We start from the raw sequence: 23,189 nt of genomic DNA, 5'->3' as shown, positions 1-23,189 counted from the left end.
TGCTTCTTCAACCGCCATTTTGGGGCACCCCCTACTTCTTTTGTGCAGAAGTTTGTTTCCCGTGTGGAGTGGTGGCCTCTTCTGGCACCAGGGCGGGTTCTCTTGTGGGTGTTCTATCCTTTCTGGCTGCACAGCATTGGGGGTGCTCTGTTTCCCCGCTAGGCTCTGCTTTCTAGTTTGCCATGCCCTTCTCGTTCAGTTGGGTTCTGGTTCTGCTGATGGGGCAGGTTGTTACACTGCTTCCTCTCCCTCACTTTCCCCAGTTCTTATGCCCTTTGGGGATGGGGGCGGTTGCATCTCTGGACTCTGTCTCCCCTATTCGGCTTGGCAGCCTTTGTTTTGGTATGCTGTGCTCTCTCTGCTGCCACTGTTATGCTGTTAGCCTCTGGTTTTCGAGGCTGGTACTGCTGGAACATTGGTTTTGTCCGCTTGTCTTTCTCAGCAGCTTTGACACGCTTCTTGGTACTGGTCTTCGTTACACTGGCTGTAGCCTTTGGTGTGGCTGCGGTGAGCTCTGCTCTGTTGGCTGCCATGGGGAAGTCGACAGAGTTGTTTGAGATGGTTCTTTGGATGGCTGGTGCTATGGCTCCAGCCGGGGAGAGCTTTTTTTTTTTGCACCATGTTCAGCGGCCCGGAGGACTGTTGCCATTGCTGTATCTTCTGTTTGTGATCCGGGCACTCTTTTGTAGGCAATTCCCGGCCCTGTTCTCCATGGCCTTTCCTGAGTGTTTGCAGGCATTGCCCTTTGGGGTGTGTCTGGTTTGAGGGGGCCTGGTCATTGTGGACCATGGCTGTGGGCTTCGTTCCTGTTCCCCTATCTGCTGGCATCCTTCCGCCTCCGGTTCCGACAGCCATGGGGGATCGGGTAGGTCCTTCGGTTGGCATTCAGGGGTTTGTTGGCATTTGGAGCCTTCTGCGAGATGCCTGTTCCTGGACTCGTGGTTGGGGATTCTTCCCTCGTGTTTGTGTGTATCTAGGTGTCCGAGATGTTTTTGCCAGCCCAGGTTGTCACTTGGGGATGTTCCTGGGGGTGTTCCATTGCTATTTTGGCGCATCAGGTGGGGTATGCATTTTGCACATACCACATACATGTATGTCTGGGTGTTTTTTGCATCAGTGAGGTCTGGCCTCACTGTCCCTGCCAGAGACTGTTCCCTGACTACGGGATCTCCGGTTTGCGATGGGGGAGGGGTGCGCCTTTGATGTTTTGGGTTCTTTCTTTTGGCTCTTCTCGTCACCCATGTATTTGTGTAGATTCTGGCTTTTCTTTCCGTGACAGGGGTCTTTGTTTTTCCCTTTGTCTGCGGTCTGTTGGGCCATTCCCTTTTTGTGCCCCTGTTGAGGGTGCGTGTTATGGAGTCCTGCACAGTCTCTGATTTTTGCTGTCTTGGGGAGGTGTCTTCTTAGTTCCTGTCCCTGGCTGTGATGTTCTTTGGGGCACGTTTCTCATCCTCCTTGCTATGGTTGTTGGTACTGGGCCTCATGGCTTCGATTGTTTTTCTGGTGTCTTGAGCGTGGTTTCTACTACACTTTCTGCTTCCTGGGGTTTCTTCCTATGGTGGCAGGGGGTGGTTCCCGCTCTTCTGATCCTTTCCAGTTGGTGGCTCTGGCCCGCGGGGTTCTGTTGTGTCGCTGTTGGGGGCTGTTACTGTGCTTTCTCTTTCCCCTCTGCCTCCAGTGGTGGTGTAGTTGGACGCCAGAGTTCTAACTCCCTGGGTATGCTTGCTCTGGACGTTTTGCCCCTGTCCTCTGGGCTCGGTTCTATCTCAGTTTGCTGCTTACCTTCAGAGGGGGAAGCCTGTCCGGGAAGTTCTTTTGGGCAGCGCCTTTCAGCTCTGTTGTATATTTCTCCCTGCACCCCAGCTGTTCGTTATGTTTGGTCGGTGGCGGCATGTTCTAGTGTTGGGCCTGCTTGCTTCCACTGGGTTTGCCACGAAGCTTCTGTTTTTTTCCTGGGGCTGTTTTCCTCCACCTTGGGTGCTGGGTGGTTGCCTTGTCCTCTGTTTTGCCCTTTCCGCCTTCACTGTCTGGGCATTTCTGGTGTGGGGCAGTATGTGGGGTTCGGCACTTTTGTTTTGCCCCACAGTGGCCCTGGACGTCTTTCGCTCCAATACTGGTGTGTAGGTGGTATGGGCTTCTCTATTCTCTAGTCTCCTCTTTTCTTTCCGTCTCTTCCTCTGGTAAATTCAGCTGCTTGCCTTTGTTTCCTGGTTTGGTGCGCCCTTTCTCTGGTTGGGCTTTGCGATTAGTATTGGTGGCCTTTTGTGCAGGTTGCTTAGTTGCTTTTGACTTTTCGTCCTTGCTTTCATTTGGCCCCTGTGGTGGCTGTATTGTAGAAGGCCTCTGTGGTTGGGATTTGTTGGGCTGCCCCTTGGGCTGCCCCTTCCATTTGTTTGTCCCTTTTTGGGTTGCTTAGTGGAACTGTCTGGATTTTGTGTTGGGTCGTACTGTTAGGGCCCTCTCTGTTTCCTTTGGTTTTTCTGACTCAGTTGTCTGCTTCTTTTTCGCTTGCTAGGTCTCATTGGTTACGAAGGAAGGTGAGGGAGGGACAGGAGGTCATGCATCCATTACTTACTTATAATGGCATTATGCCTAGTCCTACTCCCTCACCTTCCTTCTGGATCCCTCCCACCCTCAAAGTACAGACTAGCTGAGTGCCTGGGTTGGCCTGTTTATGTACAGGATGAGGAGGGGGTGCAGATGGAGTTTTGATTTAGAAGAGGGAGGGGTCTATTGGAGGCAAGGGACCTCATTGGTTGCGAGGGAGTAGGACTAGGAGTAAAGCCATTATCGGTAAGTAATGGATGCATTTCCTCACAGAACAACAGAACTAATGGCTGAAGTTGTCTGACCAGTTGTGACATTCTATTGGCTGTCATGGGTCGAAACAAAATGTGAATGACACTCAAAAAGACCAGTGGCTTAAATTGGATGATCCTATTCCTTCCCCCACCCCACATATGCTGGGTACAACTGATTTTCATTTTTTTCTGATTACAAGAGCCTGTAAGGCAGATAAAGCTGTCAGGAGAAATCTAAAAAATTCACGAACAGCTCAGTACCATGTATAAAATTACAAATATACACAGGATTACAGTTGGCAAAACCATATGGAACCACCTAGAAGTGAGTCTAGGAAGGACTCTGACAGTGCAAATCTTCTACTCAGTGGGTGTTTTAGCAGGGGATAAGCTCTAAAACCCTTGCAAACTATGGCAATCTATGAAATTCAATGCAACAAGGTACCTAGAGACAGGCATCACCAGAGTGAAATATAAAATACTCTTACAGGTCCGTTAGCTTTAATAAATGCACTTCCTAATAAATAACTTAGCCTGCTACCTTTGTCATAACATTTCATAACAAGCAGATCAGATTCATGGATTTTGACATAATTTTTCCCAATGGGTTGGCCTAACACGGATTTTCACAATGCACATCTTCTGTCCACAAAGCTTTTCAGAGAGGCTAACCAACACCAAAAACCCTGGCCTTCTATGGCAATCTGTGAGATTCCACGTAACAAAGTCACTGTGCTCAGGTTCTACCCCAGTGTCATAACAGTGTACACTCAAAGGCCTATTGGCTTTAACATATAATTTTCAACATGAATAACCAGTATACAAAACAATGGTTTCAAGTGGAATAGGGTAAGTTACATTCCCAATCAGCGTTTAGTACAGATGATCCACTGCTTACAATGGTTATCAGTAGTTATCAAATATGAAAAACTACTTAAATATCAAATTAATTATTAAAAGAAAGTTACAAGTATGTCAGCCTCAAAAAGACAATATTTAATTTATGGTACAAAGTTCTCAGACATACAGGATACAATACCCCTGTTGTGTTTACATTAAACCAATTATATCCCAATATTTCATTGTAAGCTACTGACGGGGGTCAGTGACTTACTAAATTGGATTTTTTGATTTGATGAAGTCTACTGACTCTTAACTGCACAAAGATTTTTGTCTTGGGAGGGTGTAAGGTATATGGATGAGAGGGGTGGCAATACGGATCTAGAATTAGAATGGGTAATGGGGCTCAAGATCCAATATAAGGTGGAGTGAGATGCTGAGTGGGGGATGTGTGAGTACTGTGGAGTGTATGCTAAGCATGAAACAGACCATAGTGGTTTGTGTTGCTCTTTGGGTGTCCCAATGCTAATGAGCAGAACAGATGTGTACAATGGTCAAGGAAGGTGTCAGGGTCCTCAAAGCAGAGGTCAAAGTGTTCAGGAGCATTGTAGCTGGAATTAGTAAGTAAGTGAGTGGATTAGTGACTGAGCAAATGGTAGCAGTGAGTGAACACGTGTGTGGCAACAGTGAGTGTGCAATTGAGTGAAGTTGTGTTTTTGTGTGAGAGAGACAGGGATAGAGATGCTTTCATTGTCTTTTAGATAGACTCATATAATCCCAGCCATTCACCTACACTTTGCAAACGTGTACATTTTTACTTTTTTCCTAACTGCAAATCTTGTGATTATAGGCAAATTGCTGTATTACCGTACACTTCAAATTGTAAATGGGTGAACTAAAAATGTCTAACATCCTTTTCGCGTCATTGAACTTTTTTGGGAGGGGCGCTGCAACGAGCATAAGGGAATTCTGATTTAACACGTCTCCCAATCTCACAGACTAGGACACCCCACATCTCTGCGCGCAGCTATTTCAAGGGTGCTCGTGCATAAAGAGCCCTCCAGTGTCTCTCTCTACCCCGACCAGGTTCAAGGGTGAAGTTAGGCTGAGACTTTCCTTTATTAATCGTTCTCACTTTCTTGTTCTTTTTCTTTGTTGTCTTCTCCTCCTTCTATCTTTCACCCTTTTCCTCGTTCTCTTTCTTTGTCGCTATCTGTCTCACTAGATTGAATAGACATTGTGGCAGCAAAACCTGGGTCAAAGGTGAAGAGATCTGAAGAGCGAGCCTAGAAGGCTTTCCCACCCAGGCAGCCTGTCTGAGCCGCCTCTGTGACCGTGCCCGCTGTTACGCCTCCGCTGACTGGATGAGATTCATTGTTCTTGTGGGTGACCCTCGGGTCTGGCCTCGGGACACCACACTTCCGGTAGCTCCCAGTGTGACAAGTCAAACTCATTACCTCTGAACAGCGAAAGACATATTTACACAGAATCCCACAGCTGCTGTGCTGTGGCACATGCTGGCCACATCTTAACGGGGTCACCTTTAGCCACAACCCTCTGAATTCCGGAATGTGGTTTCGCTTTCCCAATTTGAAATATGGACGCACGAGACTGAGCACTGGTGGCTTAAAAACCAGGGCTGGATAAACCGAGAATCGATGCTTGGGACAAGTTGACCGCTATTAAAGAGTTGGTTCATGGGGACGCTGGATGAGTATCCGTAGCGGCCATGTGATATCATGCCTGACCCTTCTCCGTCAGTCCTGGTTTTTCAGAGAGCGCAAGTAATTTTGGTGTGTCGAATTCAACACGTGGCGGTTCGAAAGTACCAGCATGTAAATCGATGTTGGCCAGAAAAACAGAGATCTGGCTAATAACCTCATCTGTCTCATGTGGTCACTTATATGTTATGTTTACCACGAATGAAGTGTAATAAGGAATTACTAAGGAGACAGGGCAGTATCGTATTTTTGGCAAAATTATCTTTCACACTCCCTGTAAATCAACTGAAACCCCGAATTAAAAAAAAACACAGACCTACTTTATTTGTCAGAGCTCTAGAATGATAAATGAGGCCTCAGGGAGCGTTGCTAAAACAAAATTAATAAATACTGCTGATCTGTGGACTCCTTTTCAAAATTGAAAAGTTAGGTCACTTTCCTCGATTGTTCAGAACAGGAAATAAGATTGTGCTGGTTAATTGTCTGCACTTCCAGAAGAGACCAAGTTCACGTAAGCAGTGGAGGTGCTCACGTTTGATATCGACGCCAACACATCCCTTCCATAAACAAGAACTTCCAGTCCCCCCCACCCTCTGCCGCACACTGCACGATATTAAAGTCTGTTTAGACATCGGTTAACCAGAAATATGCAAAGCACATCAAACAGAAGAGTTTCATATTACGTGTTAAAATACAACTGCCTCAGTGGCTTCAAACAATGATGGACAAGACATGGAAAAATATTAGTATAGAGTGTTGTAAGGAAAAATATGTATTTACGCAGCAGAAATAGCTTTTTAAATATTTCATTGGATTTCATATTTGGAAAGTGCTAGATTAGCCCAAGGGGTGTACTAGGTGAATCTTGCAAAAGACCCTGAGTTGTCGGTGGGTTCAACCAGCATTTCAGTGGACCGGAAATCTTGCCAAGATCTTGCTCTGAACACCAGGTACAGCATTTTACTCTCCCTTCAATTTCAAACTAGCATAGAAATAGAAAGAAAACCAATAAGGTGATGGAAATCCTAGATTTTTTATCTTGAGATGCGACCTCTCGTCATCACTTTCTGCAATGCAAAATGACGATTTTACAACCCTTTTGTTAAAAGTAGTAATCCATTATTTCTGCATAATGGCTGCCCTTCTTCTATTTCAATGAAAAGTAATAGAAATAATGGAAGGAGTGCTACTCTCTCTCCAAGCTGGTGTAATATGCAGCTCATCAGCCGTGCTGACTGTACAACCGACGGGCGGTCAACAATGGTCAGGGGCTTTCCGGAGAGAGGGGTCATTAAGGGGGGCTGCTCCTCAACTGGCACATGCTACTTCTCCAGCTAAGTGTTGGGAATGGGCACTTGTTATTGCTTTATTTATTTATTTATTAAGCATTGCTGAAGTCTAACCAAGGATTACAAGTTAGATATGAAAAACTATTTCTGAATGGTTTGAGGATGGCTGGATCATTGTGATGGGAATGGAACCAAAGTGGTTGATAGAACTACTATTTAGTATTGGTTGATGAAAAGGAAAGGATCTCACGACAAGTCTTGCTTAAGAGTGAAGAGAAGAAGAAAATAACGCAGGTGGGTACACATACAAAGTAATGCAGGGTACTACTCACTCAATCCAGGCAAAAGTCATGAGTATCGGGCGGTAGCAGCAATTTGACTATTAAGGAAAGCTTTACCTGTAGCTTTTAGTACACTGCCTAGCAAAAACATAAGAAAAATTACATATTAGTGTAAAAGGGGGGTGGCATGGGGGAGAAAGCAGGAAAGAGCTACTTTCATAGATGACTTTATGAATGGTGATATCCATGCTACAAAATGGTGGTTTTTCTTTTGAGAAAGTGGGCTATGTTTATCTTCAACATGCTAGTCTGCACACAATCTTTCAATTGCCCCCTCTCCAAAACCTTTTGTACCTACTGGTACAACAAGTTTTGTCCAAAGCAGGTATTTCTGCACAGAGTGAAAGTCGGCGAATCCTCATTACCTATATTGTCGCCATCTTTCATGGAGTACAGAAGAATAGCAAAAGAGGAATAGAGCGAGACACAAGTGAGAGCAAGCAGGAATGGTCAGAGAGGGCAACAGTTGTAAAGTAGTGCTCCATGAAGTTAAACGCAAGCAACAAGGGCAGCAGAAAGATAGAGCCAAAACCCAATAGCGTTAGGTGAGAGATGAATCCTCCAGCGGTAAGAGCCAAAACATGACTAACAAAGTCTCAAGCCAATAGCTGAAAGAGGATGGTCGAAAAAAAGCAAGTGGTTAAAAGGGGCTGACTGAAAGTTCATACTATGTGTATTTTAAGTTTGTCTGAGTGTCAGCCCTGACCATGGTGCCCCTGCTGCACCAGTGGAAGCTACACCGCTTGGTGGGCTTGTCACTAAGCATTTCGGTGGGCTAAAAGTGGAGTTGTAATGTAAAAATGCCACCACTTCAGTCTACAAGATTCAGGTTGATATGCGGTTACGTCCATTAAATAGGTATTTCACTACGAGAAAGTTCCATATTACATTGGAGGTTCTCACCAGGTGCACCCACATGAAATACATTTCTCTTGTGACAGACCCCAACAGGAGGAATACAAAGTAGCACAAATCAGGAACAATTGTATGTGTTTGAAGAATGAAACTACCGCGGCCATGGAGGGATTTTCATTTGTAACGTGGAGGTTGGCCAGGTACCCAGACACTGACCTTTTTTACCAGCGCAAAGCAAACATACATTAACAGTACTGCAGCGGTTTACTAGAGTGGCACAGCAAGGGAGGACACACTGCAATTAGCAGAAAGATAATTAGACCAAATTAAATTTATTGGCTCAAAGTGCTATCAAATGACCTAGATCCTACTAAATTAAATCTTACAATGAGTTGTACTCTCATATTTAAAACGATTTGTAAATCATTTAAGTTGTAATTATGACTGACAAAGAGCAACATATCCACATGAAACTGAAATTTCAGTCATGTACTTGCGTGAAAGCATGTCTTTTTCAGATAGAATAATTCTGTTATTTTTAAATCGATGATACATTTGAGCCGCTCTTAGCGGACTGATAGCTAGTTTATTTGATATCTGGGAAGTTTAGCTTGATAGTGAGATTTCTGTCCTAACTTGGGATTTAAACATTAAGTGAAGGTAGAGATGAGTGAAAAGGAAAAAAGAAAAAGGTCTGGGCTGCATCACCTATTAAGGTTCAGAGCAAGGTGCATGTATTGGTGTCATTTACCAGTAGCCAGAGGAAACAAGTGCTATCCTAATATTATTAATCGCTCTTAGTACTGTTTTTCAGTTGCACCTATTGTAAGTTAACCAAAATTTTATCTGGTCTTTTGAGAGTTGGAATGGTATTACATTTGTCTGGTTTAATAGCCATTTTTTCATTGTTATGCTTCATTATGTACAATCGTGCGGGCTCTTCAGGTTTTAGATAAAAAACTAATTACCTTTCTGTGCAGGGGCCTTTCTTTTCTAACGCATCAGCTATCAGGTGCGTAGGAGAAACTATATTTCTGGGGGGACAGGAACAACCATGAGGGCTTTCCAGTGACCCTATACAAATCGTCCATTGTGTGAGAACCTTACGCCTAGGTAAACAAATACAGTCACATAGTTTTGAAGTGAAATATTGAGAAAGGCACGCATGTAGTCACAGTTTGCAAGTATGCTTTATTGTTATTTACAGTCACAAAGTAATTGGACCAAATGCACAAAAAAAAAAACATGTTTATGAATCTCGCATTTTCATGCACCAAGCAAACAAAGGTGGGACAAAAAAGGACGAATAAACTAATCTCTTGGTGAGATTCTTAAATTCAACATGCAATTGGCCTATTTAGAAATTATTTTTTCTTGCTGCAGGTATCTATAATAAAATTATGAACTTGAATTTGAAAAGCCAATTAGTTCCTTGCGCCGTTCACTGCGGAGGACAAATTATTTTGCTATTGTTTGTGAGTCGACCGAGTCCATCATCTCTTTATGTATATTGCTTATGGCAACATGATTCAGTCTTTTCTGGGACATAGTTGATCTTAGCCAAGTTTTCAGTCAGCGGAGACCACTGAAGCTTCACTCAGCCTCACAAGAAGATACTGGAATAATTAAAAGAATCTGCAGTAGCTTCTCAATCTGTGAAAAGAATGCTCTCTCTTTTGGAAGCATTTTTCGGAGTATGCCTGCCAGTTCTGGGACTCAAGGGTACTTGAACATACTAGATAAATATTTAATTGAGCTTTGGGCAGCTTAGGGTCAATTTCTTTGTACTGAGCATTAGAGTCCATTCCACTGCCTGTTAAAAGCACCTGTTCAAGTTTTTCATATGTTTGGATGCCTTCCTGGTCAAAACGCTGAGTAAGATGAACAGAAACTGTGTCCAAAAGTTCAATTCAAATTCAAAGTACTGAGGGCCATAGTAGTCCTCCACAGTTGCAGGATGAAACATTTCTGCTGCTCCATCATCTATTCTTTTAGGGATTTGCTGCAGTAGTGGCACTTCAATGGCATTAAGATGGTACTTAGAGGTCATGTGGTTAGTCGAATCAAGCAGACTGTTGAACGACTCTTCACTATGAAGCTTTAGTATAGCACTTTTTGGTACATTCACAGCAGCCAGTAGCCCAGATATAGTTTGCTGGCGGCCTTGCATGGCAATATTCGAACATTCTAGAAGGTGCAGTTCTTGGAGAGCAATCTGAAGACCTAGGACAGTTTTTCCTCTCTGAAAGTATGCAAGCGAACCACGAGCATGGGCAGACACATCACCACTGGTCTTGGATGTTGATAATTGTCCTAGGGTTTCCAGAATAGGTCCATAATTATCCATTACTTTTGTATAGCTTTTACACAGACCGTCCAGCAATGCTGTGCTGGATGAGGTCTGAAAAAATTGTACATGTCAAATATTTCCCAAAAAGATTTCCAAGTTCTTGGACATAAAGCAATGCATCTTCAAATTATGGAACATTTATGTGCTTCCGCCAGCATAACCAGATTTGTACAGTGTGTTCCGCAATGAACATAAAGAGCAAGAGGTTGTTCTTGGCGTATTAATGCTTGTGCACCATGGTATTTCCCTGCCATATTTTCTGCACCATCATATGTTTGTGTTCTCAACTTTGACAGAGAAAGACCATGGCGGCATAAAACATCTTTAACAATTGTAGCAATTGCAGTACCAGTGGTATTATCAACCTGACAGAGTCCAATAAAATGCTTATGAGGGTACAGATCTTGGTCAGTGTAACAACTACAAAAGCTTTCTTGTTCCTGACCAGATCCTGTGTGCCATCAACAATTACTACGTGTGGATTGTCACCAATATTCTTACGAATCGGATGCAAAACTGCATGGGATAATAACTGGAGGACTTCATTTTGGATGTCTGGGCTGAGATATTCTGCTCGATTTGCTGTAATCCACTATTTCAAAGAAGGTACATCCTCTGCTTGTGCACTAAGAAACTGACGGAAATTCCTACTGCTGTCATCATGACCTCGAAGTGGAAGGGCTTGCTTTGCCAGAAAAGCAATGGTATGAATGATTTTGTTAAGACAAAGCCAGGCTTCTTTTTGTTGTTGTTGGACTTTCTGTGATAACTGTTGATTGATTGGTTGGCACCCTCTATACTGGTCTAATTGGCTCAGTGCATAAGAATGAGCATAACTGCTCTGGTGCTTTTTGAACCTTTCTATGGCCCTCTTCAAGTTGGCAAAAACAGTGCGGCAGAATGCTTCTTCTGCGCTCTTTGAAAGCTCTGTTAATTTCAGTGAATTAGCTTTTGCTCAGTGAAAGCACAGCCACTGTGTCGCTGTAATGTAGACAGGGGAAATCCCGGAACCACCTTCCTTGAAAATGCTGAATGCATTTTTATCTTAGTCTGTGACTGTGTTTCTTTGATTTGAACAGGCATGGTGCTCTCATGCGGTTGGTTTGGTGCCACTGTGCTTCCAAGGGTTTCCTCATTATCCTGTAGACTGCTTGCTGTTGCAGAAGAACAATTGCTTGATTCATCTCAGGAAGTGACAACTTCACAAAATGTTCCTGGGACTGGGGCATAATCACTTAATATTTCTAAATCGGCCACCCTAACTCCATATTGAAGACTGCAGATCAGGCATATCATTGAAAAGAATTGTATTAGTTTCTGAGTTGTATGAGTATAGGGTCACTTCACTTGGCTGTTTCTTTACAAAGAATTTCCGGATGTGCATTCTAGGAAAAAACAGAAAAGATAAGTTGATAGCAGTTGCAATTTGGGAGCATACAGATTAATTAACTGCAATTTAAAAGTTGCAAACAGACCTTTGTGTGTAGCCGCACGTTATTAACACAGGAAGTGTTAGGAGCAAAACCTGCCTCCAGCATAATAATCCTCTCCCAGTGTTGCGCAACAGTGGGGAAGTGATGCTAGAATGTGCAAAGGCTTTCAAGAAGGCCTATCCAGCTGCTTTAAAACACCGTTAGGTTTCCACAGCAATTGTACTCAGCAATTTACCTGACTAGAATGTTTTAGCAATGCATTTAACACTCCAGCATATACTTAACAGTGGCAGAGTAACTTACCTGAAAAAGTTCCTTTATCTGAAAATGACAGATAATGCAACCAAGCAGGTCTCCAAAAAAGAAGTATTTTTTTACTTGTGGCAAAAAGGAATCTATTGGGGGAACATAATATGACATTGTAAGGCATTTGATTTTGGTCACAGTAATTCAAGTATAGTGCTATTGAATTGTTCCGTACACAGCATAGAAAGAGAAAATGCACAAATGATGGGATGCTGAAAAAGGAAGCGCACTATCAGAATTTGACTAAAAAAGTATCCAAACAGATTGGGCAAAAAGTATATATATATATATTTTTTACACTAGACAACTCGATAGTGCACTTACTTATTGGAAGCAGTAGAGGTAGCAGTGGCCCTTTTTGCGATTATCTTGATCCACTCACTGACTGTAGTTTGTTGGTCTGGCTGAATGCTGGGTCCTGGTGGCTGGTAGCGCTGTGATTCTTCCTGCTCAGGGACTCTGGAGATTTACCACCAGGTAATGGTTTAGGTGAGCCGGAGCTCAGTCTGTGGACTTGGAGTTGGAAGAGGCGCTGGTTACTCAAGGGAGGCACAAAGACGGTCCTGCTCAGATATTAAATGGTGGCACACTTCAGAAAAGAAACTAAGGAGCTTGAGACCTAACCTTCAAAAGCAGTACCCTAGGGCAAGCCACCATCAGGCTTAAAACTTTGACACGTTTGGCTAAGCAGGACACAAGACGGAGAGCGAGAAAGGTTTTCCAAATAATAGAAGTTTATAGCCTATGTTTCTGTTGTTGTAGGGTGGAGAAACACTTCATGGATCACCACTTTTTTGTTCCCTGACAGAGCGGATGGCAATATTGTGAAAGTATGATTTGTGTATTTCAATATGCGGAGAGATCATGATATGTGGGGCAATTCAGCTTACCTTTCTTACTTGAGCAGGACACAAAGGTCACAGAACCCTCTAAGGTGTGCTGGCGGTGAATTGAAGGCAACCTCCAGGGTCCCGGGAGTTGCAAATGATCGCTAGAATCTGGTCCCTAGGGCCAACCACTAGCGCATGCGGAATGGGCACAGAGCTAGGATTTGCCCTTGGGGGTGGGAGTCTGAGGGGTGGATGGGGCACCCGAGGTAAGTATCCTGGTTGGCAGGCAGGCTCCCTGCACAAAGTTTGCACCCATAAGGGTTGTGGGGGGAGCTTTCCCATATGGAGGGACCTACCCCATAGCCACATAGCCAGAGGGGTGGATCCAGGCTTGGACCTCACCATCAGGGCCAGTCATTATCTCATCTGCATTCACTGAGGTGACTGCAAAAGAGATCGTGAAAGTATGCTTTGTGTCGGATTTTTATGTATTTTATATTTTTATGTATTTTAATATGGGGTGGGACCATGATTGGTGGGCAATTCAGCTTACCTTTCCTACTTGAGCAGGACACCAGGATCACAGAACCCTCCAAGGTGTGCTGGCAGGGAATCAAAGGCAACATCTAGGGTCACAGGAGTTGCAAACAATCACTGGCATCTGGTCCCTAGGGCCAACCACTGGCACATGCACAGTGGGAAAAAAGCTAGCATTTGCCCTTGGGGGTGCGAGTCTGAGGGGTGGAGGGGGCACTTGAGGTAAGTATCCTGGCGGGGAGGCTGGCCCCTGCACAAAGTTTGCACCCAAAAGGGTTTCGGGGGAGCTCTCCCATATGGAGTGACTGATCCCAGGGCCGCATACCCATAGGTTTGGATACAGACATGGAACTCACCATTGGGGCCAGTCATTATGCCATCCGCAGTCACTGAAGTGGATGCGCAGCAACTGAATTCAGATAATATTAGGAAATCAGATGTATTAGCACCTCTGTTAAGGCTAGACATCAACACGTGTCAATAAAGCTGTAAATATGATGTGGTTACTGCGTATAAATGTTTTAAGTGATGATTGATTTTAATTTGCTGTTTCACAAATAAAATTCGGTTGGGGATTTACGACCACTAACCCAAGAAGTGTGTTTTATTGACTAAAAAGACACGTGGGAGAGAAAACTCGGCGATGGGTGGGAGGCCTCAGCAGTTCCTGGCCATGTAGAGAGAGAGAGAGAGAGAGAGAGAGAGAGAGAGGTGAGGGTTGAGAGGTTAGCGACAGGCCTGGCCAGCCAGACTAACTCTGCAACACTCAAAACAAAATTCGTCAAGAGGCACCCTGTGCCGCCGGTGAAGACCTTTGTTGTGCCAGAATCTGTATGCCCCTCTGTTGTTTATCAGGCCCTGTTCTTCCTGCAAGGACTTTGACTTCTGTAAGGTCTAAGGAAGTGTGCCAGGCACAGTGCCACTGACTGTAAGGTCCTTTGCTGTATGCCAGGTAGTGTCAGGCTGCCTTGCACCGCCTGCCTGTGAAACCCTCTATGACTTGTGCTGCCTGCCAACTAATGTGCATCATCCCTGTTAACTACTGCTTGGCAGGCATTTCCTGGCCGGAGCAGTTCCACTGGTTGGGCGCTGCCTGCTTGCCAGGCGGTGGCAGGCTGTCTGCTGGCGCCTGCCTATGATGTCCTTATAAGGCTGTGCTGTCTGCCGGGCCCAGCGCTTCCAGTCATGTCCTGTGTGGCCTGCAATTCCCTGTCTGCTGGGCCCTTAGCTGCTTGTTAGGCAGTGACAGGCTCTGTGCTGCTGTCTGCCTGTGAAGTCCTAAGAGGTCTGTGCTGCTGCCTGTTGGGAGCTTTCTTTCTAGTCAGGCGGTGTCAGACTCTGGGCCCCGCCTGCCTATGGAGTCCTACTAGGATTATGATTGCTGCTAGGTCCTTGTCTGACTGTCAAGTGGCAGTCTCTGTGCTGCCACGTTCCTGTGAACTGCTGTGCTGTCTGACAGGGCCGGCCTTAGTGCTGGTGGCGCCCTGTGTGACAAGGTTTGTTGGCGCCACACAATGACCACCTCTGCCACTGATTCCCTCACTACCATCCATCACCACTTTCTCTCAGATGCATTTCATTGGTTTTATAGCACCACTCATACCGGGAAACACCACTTACAACACGGTCAATGCAATGCATTGACCATGCTGCCATTACCACACAAATGGGTCTAGCACACATGCCTTTACCACGCACATGCATGGTTACAGCAGAGAGAACAGTATGGTTGTCTGGGTGGAGCAGGAAGGAGCAGAGGAGAGAGAGGTAAGTGGGACTGGGGCTGGGGATGGGTTTGGGGGCAGGAGGTTGGGGTAGTTTTTTTGGACGGGGTGGGGTAAGTTATAGGGTTCAGGGTGGCGGCAGGGGGTCAGGGTCGATTTTAGGGCAATGCAGGGTAGGTTTTAGGGTACAGGACAGGGAGGTCAGGTGGTTTAGGACAGGGCGGGGTCATTTTTAGGACAGGGTAGGTTTTGGAGTACAGGGTGTGGGGCGGGTAGTTTTTAGTACAGGGCGGGTTAGGTTTTAGTGTTCAGGGTGGGGTTAGGGGGTCAGGGTAGTTTTTAGGGCAGTGCAGGGTAGGTTTTAGGTTAAAGGACGGGGAGGTCAGGTAGTTTTTAAGGACAGGGAGGGGTAGGTTTTAAGAGTTCAGGGTGGGGGTAAGGTCAGGGTAGTTTTTAGGGCAGATCATGGTAAGTTTTAGTGTACAGGATAAGGAGATCAGGTAGCTTTTAGGATAGGGCGGAGTAGGTTTTAGGGTTCAGGGCATGGGCAGGAGGTCCAGTAGTTTTTAGGACAGGGTGGAGTAGGTTTTAGTGTTCAGGGTGGGGGGGTGTCAGGTAGTTTTTAGGACAGGCAGAGTTGGTTTTAGAATTCAGGGCAGGGACGTCGGGGTAGTTTTTAGGACAGGGTGGGGTAGGTTTTAGGGTTCAGGGTAGGGGCAGAGGGGTCAGGGTAGTTTTTAGAACAGTGCAGGGTAGGTTTTGGGGTTTAGGGTGGGGGCGAGGGTAGGGGTAGGTTTTTGGACATGGCAGGGATACTTTTAGTGCTCAGAGAGGGGGGTTTAGAGCTCAGGGCAGGGGTGGAAGGGGCAATTTTAAGTGCTTTGGTAGGGTGGAGTATTGTACCAGGTGTAAGAGGGCAGGGCGGTAAGAATTTACCATGCATGATCCTTTACCAAACATGCTTTTACAACGAAATTCGCTTTAAAGGCATGCGTGGTAAAGGTGAGCCTGGTAAAGGCATGCGTGGTAACGGCATGCGTGGTAACGGCATGCGTGGTAACGGCATGCGTGGTAAAGATACGTCATTGTTGAGACTGCGATGTTAAGGCATGCGTGATGTACACATGTGTTGTTCCATCATACATCCCTCATACCAGTGTAGGGTGTCAGAGCACTTTACATCACACAGACTTTCTACAGAGACAATCATGATATGTGTGTAACTCATTATATAGGGAATGTTACATAAGACAGAGGACTACAAGGTGTAGGAGTCATAGGTCATCCATACTGGTAGCAGGTATAGTTTAAGAGTGCCCTGTCTGGAGAAGCGCAAATTCAGAATTTAAAACATAACACCATGGTTGAGGGTTCTCTTTAATAATAAGAATTGATTTTCACTCAAATGAACCTGTTTTCCAACATTAAGTTAATGAAAAACTGGGGAACAATCATAACGCTCTTATCTATACCTTGCAGTTTGTATGCAGCTCTTTGATGGCAGTTAATTGCCCACTCTCCTATATTAGGTTTTAACTTATAAACTGCAAGGGACAAAAGGATATCTCTGACAAAAGCAGTAACCCACTGACCTATTCACATTATTTGAACTTTGTGATCTGCATGTAGAAGTTCTTTGCTGCAGGCATACTATCCCTATGCGCTAGTACTACCTTATGAGGACTCAAAACTTCCACTAGACAAAACTTCACTCTCTCTCCAGGAAGACCATTAATCACCGGATCGAGATTTTTATTGTTGCATGAAAAACCGTTAGGGACAAGGAACACTTTCAAACTCGGATGTAACCTCAGGGGCCAATTAGCACTGGGCAGTCAAAAACCCCAGAGACAGGGAGACAGACAGCGACAGAAATGGGGCCCTAACAAGCATTGTCTCACAGTGTTCCACCAGCGCGCTAAAGCCTGCTCTGCTCATATCTCACAGTGAATCAACAATGCTGTATTTGAAAAAGGGAGATGCCCTCAACACAGCACTGTATTTAAAAAAAAGGGAAATACTTTATTTAATTCCCCAAACCTCCTTGCCTTATTCAAATCTTGCTGCTGTCTTCAGTGTTCGGTCTAAAGAGCGGAAGGAACGGATTGTTGACAGCAATCAACAAAGGGCCTCTCTCCCTTTGTTTTCAGAAGTTCAGACTGCAGGCAGCTGTGGGCTGTTGGCGGCTAGGTGAGAAAGAATTCCTTGTGTGCTGCAGCACAACAAAAGGGCAGAGGGCGAGTGGCCTTTTCACTTCACCTTTATGCTCCTTCAACCATCTGATTGGTCACAGGTAGCTGGAGGCAGGTCACAGGTCAAGTGCAGGGCCAGTATAGGTTGCGCTTTCGCGCGCTACTGGCCCTGCAAATCACAGAAGAGAAGGGGAAATACTTTCATCCCCTCGACCCCCCCCTCCAGCCTTGTCCCACATGCCCCCCCCCACTCCAAAATCTGGGGGGGGATATATCCCCGGCATGCCCCACACTTCCTTCGCCCATGTCGGCTATGTATGGCTCAAGCTCCTGTTCCTGCACATATTATGCGTACGATGCATTTTGTTCAAATTGTATCTTGGCTCCTCTTTTTGGTTATGACTTTTGAGAGTGCGGCTATCAAACAGATAAACATAAAATATACACACAGAGTGCACTTTGCATTATTACAGCCATATCATTGGGTATGCACGGGCGTGCAAAATGAAGCATGCGCACGGGTGCCATTTCTTTTAAATTACCGATCAGAGATTAATCATTAAATAAACTAATATGAAAATAAAATAGCACAAAGGAGGATTTATATCTACACTGGAGGAGGCAGCAGCAATTTGCTAATATGGCCCTCGAATAAAATGCGTACAAAAAAATTAGACTAAGAAGCAAGGTTGGAGTAACAGAGCAGTGGGTTGAGCAAGTAAGGGAGAGAAGCGCAAAGAGGAAGAACAAGGAGGGCATGTGGAGAAGAGCACAAGGGAGAGAACACTATAGGCATAAGGAGAAGCACATGGGCGAGAGCAACACGTAGCATTGATGGTGGAGAGAAGCACACTGTGAGAGACCAAGACGGCACGCAGGGTTGAGAGAAGCATCATAAGCCAGACAGCTGTAAAACATGTGTACTCTCATGAAGGACTCAAGCAATGAGGAAAAAGTAGGTTCCTAAACGTGAACAGTGGAAGGAGACATGTGAAGAGGCAATCCTCCAGGGTAAGAACAAGCACAAAATGGACAAGGCAAGTCATTGAACAAGAAGCAAATGAAAGGGACGATAAAGCCAACCAATGGTAAGCAATGGGTGGGTCTCCAGGCCCACAGTAAGTTCTTGGTAAAATTACAATAGGTTTGATCTAAAAAGAGAATATGCCTATAAATGAAGACTGACAATAAGTCAATCTTCAAGTCTCCTTTGTGACCTGAGTTTTCAAGTTAGCGTAAAGGTTTTGGTGAGTTGAGTGGTTGTCGGCAGTGCTTAATTTGTGCCACTGATTGCAGATGGTGGGCTGCAGGATTTACTTTTCATTATCAGACTTTGACTCAGTGCATATAGACAAAAAAGGAAAAATAAGAAAGACGCAAAAGAGAAGAAAATTAAAGAGGGAGAAAGCAGGCCTAAAAAGGATCTGCAAGGTTTAGAAGAAGGAACAGAAAATGTAAATGGTGGAAGAAACAGGTGTGAGGTGGAATCCAGATAAGGCAGCCTTGGCAATTAGCAACCATGACATTCGAGCGATTAGATATTTAAAAAAAACACATCTGCTGATAAAAAGGATGAACTGTGTGTTCAAATCTAAGTGCAAATACAATAAATAAGTTATATGTGTATGTGGTATTTCTATAACACACACTTAGCAAAAAAATAAGTGGAACACTGTACAGGTTCAAAGACAAGGACAAAGCCAAAGTCAGTGATATGGGATAATAAATCAAGTCCACAATAAATAAGTGGCTGATGGCTACCACAAAGAAGATGACGAGTTCCAGGAAGGAATCCTATAAGTGGGTGTTCTGAGAATTCTTACTTGAGATTTAAAGACACATTTGGATGAGAAATTGGAATATAGCCCTAAGAAGCACTAAACACCATGAAACGTGTTGGGTTTTGGCTCTGTAAATGATTCATTTTAATATGTTTTTAAACTTTTGTAATTCAATAATTTATTATGAGAATTATTTAATAATGTTCCTCCAATTATAAAGTTGAATAACACTGCAACAAATTTTGTAATAAAATTCTATTTTTTGATCATTTGTTGTCAATAATATGTTTTGTATTTACTAGGACACACTTTGCTTTGCCATCTCATTAGCGTCTTGCAGGCTCCTTGCGGGTACACTCTTTAGCAGCGAGCAAGCAAAATATCCTCCGGCTGAAGAAACTGTCCCACAACACAATGAACCCTGTACTTAAATCAGAGACATTACCACATTTACAGGCCCTATCTAAACACCATAAGCAAATGGTGTGGTTCCTAAATAGCATCCAGGTAGACAAAGAATGGCTGCATATTTATTCACTGCTAAACAAATGTAATCAGGCGCAGCTATGGAGGTGCATAAAGAATAGAATGAGTCAAGAAAGCCCTCGTATGAACATAAATCGACAAAAGCAACTGGATACTGCACATACAAAAACTATACGTGGATAATGCCATCACTAGATGCTCTTGGGAGGAACCTTGCACTCAAGACAACATTTCAGATGAGAAGCTTGCTCCAAATGCCATGGGCACTAATGGCATTCCAGTCCAAATTTTCAAGAATGACATAGAAGTGAGGGCAAACAACACTTTCTACATTCTTCTGTACATGTGTGGTGACTAAGAACATCCCCAAAAACTGGAGGGGCTCTATCCTGCATCCAATACACAAGAAAGGTGACAAGAATCTATCACTTTATTGCCCTTCCTGGCATTTTAAGCCAAAACACATGCCTCTATCCTCCTAAAAGAGCTGGAAACTTTGCCAGACAAAAATGAGGTAGCCCTGCTGTGCCACACAGGCTTCAGGGCGAACTCCTCTAACACGACAACATAGTGGCCCTCTCTTATCTAATACATCAAGCAACAAGTAAGACGTCGCCCCACATCTACGTGTGCTTTGTTGATTACTCAGCCACATTTGATTTGGTGGCTAGAAGCCATCTATGGAGGAAGCTACAAGGTTGGGGCATCCCGGACAATCTGGTGCAGGCAATAGTTTCACTCTAGACATCGACCTGGGTGAAGGTCATGCGGACACAGACCACCACCACTAAGAAAATTCATACAAATATCGGCCTAAAGGAAGGCTGTGTTTTGGCCCCACTGTTATTTAACTTGTACTCAGCGGACATGCCACTATCTTTAAAATCTACTAACTTGATTTCACCAAAAATTGGAGATCTTTAAATCATGCTGCTTCAATAAGCAGATGATATTGTCCTGCTAGATTATTCCAGAATTGGGCTTCAAAAGAATTAACCACCCTTAATGACTACAATGAGATAAACAAAATGACGGAAAATGAAGGGAAGACTGAAGTAATAACCTTCAGGGTTTGTCCAAAAACTCACACTACCACTGGAGGATGAACCCCCTAAAAATCAGTGCGGCAAAATCTTAAAATTACATATGAGTGTGGTGACTATGAATGGAAAATCCCAAATTCACCTGTCTCACCTCAAATCTAAGGCTGAATTGATAATCACAAGATTATACCAGCTTAATACTCTATTGGAATGCCCCTCATCAGTTTCAATTCAACAAGTGCTCAGGGCCTCACTCCTACCGGTGTTAATCTATAGTCACAAAGCTTTCCCTAGCCAGTTTACCACAACAGTGGAAAAACTACAAGTTAAAGCTTGTAAGAGAGTTTTTAAGCAGCTCCAATATGTAAGAGGTTGCCTGTTAAGGTTGGAACTTGGCATAGAGCAACATCAATTAGCCAATATGGATGCTTACTTAAAATACTATTACAGAATCATTATGGCCTCACCCAATACTTAGAAGGCAGCTCCACATCCAATATTTGATTCAAAGACAAACCCATGGTCACATTATTTAGCCAAAGCTTTTGGAACCCTCCAGATATATCAGAAGGAACTTGGTAAGCAGGTGCTCTCCCATGCAGTGCTTAAAGCCACTTTGAAAAAAGAGATAAGAACTCTATCCATGATAACTGATCTGGCGAAATTGGACAGCACACCAGTGACAAAAGCAGTGGCACAATCCTACGCCACAGATCCACAGCCCATGTTGCCTCTGCCATACCTGAAGTGCGGAATTGGGAAAGCTTGCCTGACACAAATCATGACAGGAGGCTGCTGGCTCTCCAGGCCAAAGACTTGAATCCGAAATGGCATTCCCTTTCTATAATAATGACCTGCAGTCTTTGTGGTTACCAACCAGAGTCTTTTAATAATCTTTTTTGCTGCTGCCCGGCATTGTTGAACGCACATCGCACTTTGTTAAAAGCCCTCTTTTTAATTCATAGAATAAGAACTTGTAATGAGGCTAGGAACCTAGTTTTTACTCTGAAGGAGCCATCTGATCTGGCCAAATTTGGAAAGTACATTTAGCAACTACAACTTTTTAGAGAATGTGCCAAAACTGAATAGATTGACCACCCTGGTAAAATAGACTGTGGATTTAAGCACTCAGTGTTGCTTGCACTGTCGGTCCCTGGTAGAGTGTTGCTGATCGACATTATACTTATCCAGAGGTCTTTTATGTCTTCCCTTTTCATGTCGAGGTTTTATCTTTCCTTTCTTTTCCGCGTGGCAGTGTTTATATTAATGAACAGTATTTATATATTCCTTTACGTTAAAATAAAAAACATAGAAATTAATTATAAAAAACAGGGTTACAGGGACGTTATAGTTAGATTTTCGTATTACATACACAAAACCATAGAAATTCAGCAGTTATAGTTATACTTATCTGAAGAAGCTATAACTTGTGCCGGAAAGTAACTTTAGGCCACGAGTTATAGTTTCTTAACATAAGTATGTGTATAACTGCCGAATTTCTATGGTTTTGTGTGGGAAAAACTTGAACCTAACTATAACGCCACTGTAACCTTTGGATGAATCTATATCTATATATTTTCATAATCGAATAGTGGTTGCAATAGACAAGGTGTATTTTGGTTTTCTAATAACTTTGGAGCAGTTTGATGAATCTTCACTAAACTTTCCCAAAAAAAGCAAGTTCACCTAAATTCACCACAGCTCCTTCCAAAAAAGTTTTGGGGTGATTGGTGAAGTGCGTGTGTGTGTCGGAGGCAGAGAAAATAACATTTCCCCATACATTTTCTATACGCTTTTTTAGGCAGCACTACTGCTGAAACTGCTGAACAGAATGACACCAAATCTGGCAGGAAGCTGGATCGCGGTCCGCAGATTGTGCTGACCATCAATACACTTTGTTACCATATGACCTACTCCTCATCTATAGTGCTATCCAAGGCTGTCTCACTGCCCTGAGGAAGAACATAAACATGAAACCCATACAACTAGGTACACATAAGGTACACACAGTACCAGCCCCAACGCCTCTTGGACCAGGTATCTGATGCATCACGTACTCCGACATTTGCATCCTTCCACTCAGATCATTTGAGAAGAGGGTCAAGAGACACCCTCAAATACCAAATCTTAACATAACAATGTCCCAGGTTCCCTTCTTACAAATAGTGGCTATTCATATAGTACACCACCAAGTGAAGTGTCCGCAGGTCCTTAAAAGATGAGCGAAATTACTTAGCTCAATGGTATTCAATTTATTAAGTATGAAAAATAATGAGAGCAATGCAACTTTAATATAATATTGCATGTATTTCCGCTGAATTAAAACACACACGGCAGCCATACTGGACAGAATGTTGAGAGGCTGATGTTCATATATGACCAATAGCTCTTCAAAGATCAGGTCAACCAACATGTAATGTCACCTATTCAAGTGCACGTCACTGCATTTCTATGGGCATTTGGTACATTTGAACTGAGCTGCCCAATGTAGGTCCAGCAGTGTCAGAACAAAGTTAAATACCCATGATTGGCCGTGTCAGAATAGGTCTTTAGTTTTCATCGGTCTCTGGCTTACAAATAAACAACATTTCTAGAAACAGCGCCTCCATCCAAAAGCTTTCAAATGACTGCATGTCACATAGAATGTTCCACCTTTGGAC

General features: G+C 43.9%; 1 protein-coding gene and 1 long non-coding RNA gene across 2 annotated transcripts in view; both read right to left on the bottom strand.

Annotated features, from left to right (window-relative positions):
- RIN3 (Ras and Rab interactor 3) overlaps positions 1–23,189 on the bottom strand; it is a 394,191-nt gene that overhangs the window by 322,576 nt on the left and 48,426 nt on the right. The gene's annotated exons all lie outside the window — the stretch shown is intronic.
- On the bottom strand, positions 9,019–12,029 carry LOC138260076 (uncharacterized). The gene is made up of 2 exons (XR_011198805.1): positions 11,934–12,029; positions 9,019–11,582 (listed from the first exon to the last, which is right to left on the bottom strand). It is a non-coding gene; the product is annotated as an uncharacterized lncRNA (long non-coding RNA).

Source organism: Pleurodeles waltl, chromosome 9 (genome assembly GCF_031143425.1).
Source record: "Pleurodeles waltl isolate 20211129_DDA chromosome 9, aPleWal1.hap1.20221129, whole genome shotgun sequence".
In the NCBI taxonomy this organism is placed as follows: Eukaryota; Metazoa; Chordata; class Amphibia; order Caudata; family Salamandridae; genus Pleurodeles; species Pleurodeles waltl.
This window is presented reverse-complemented; position numbering and strand designations above follow the sequence as displayed.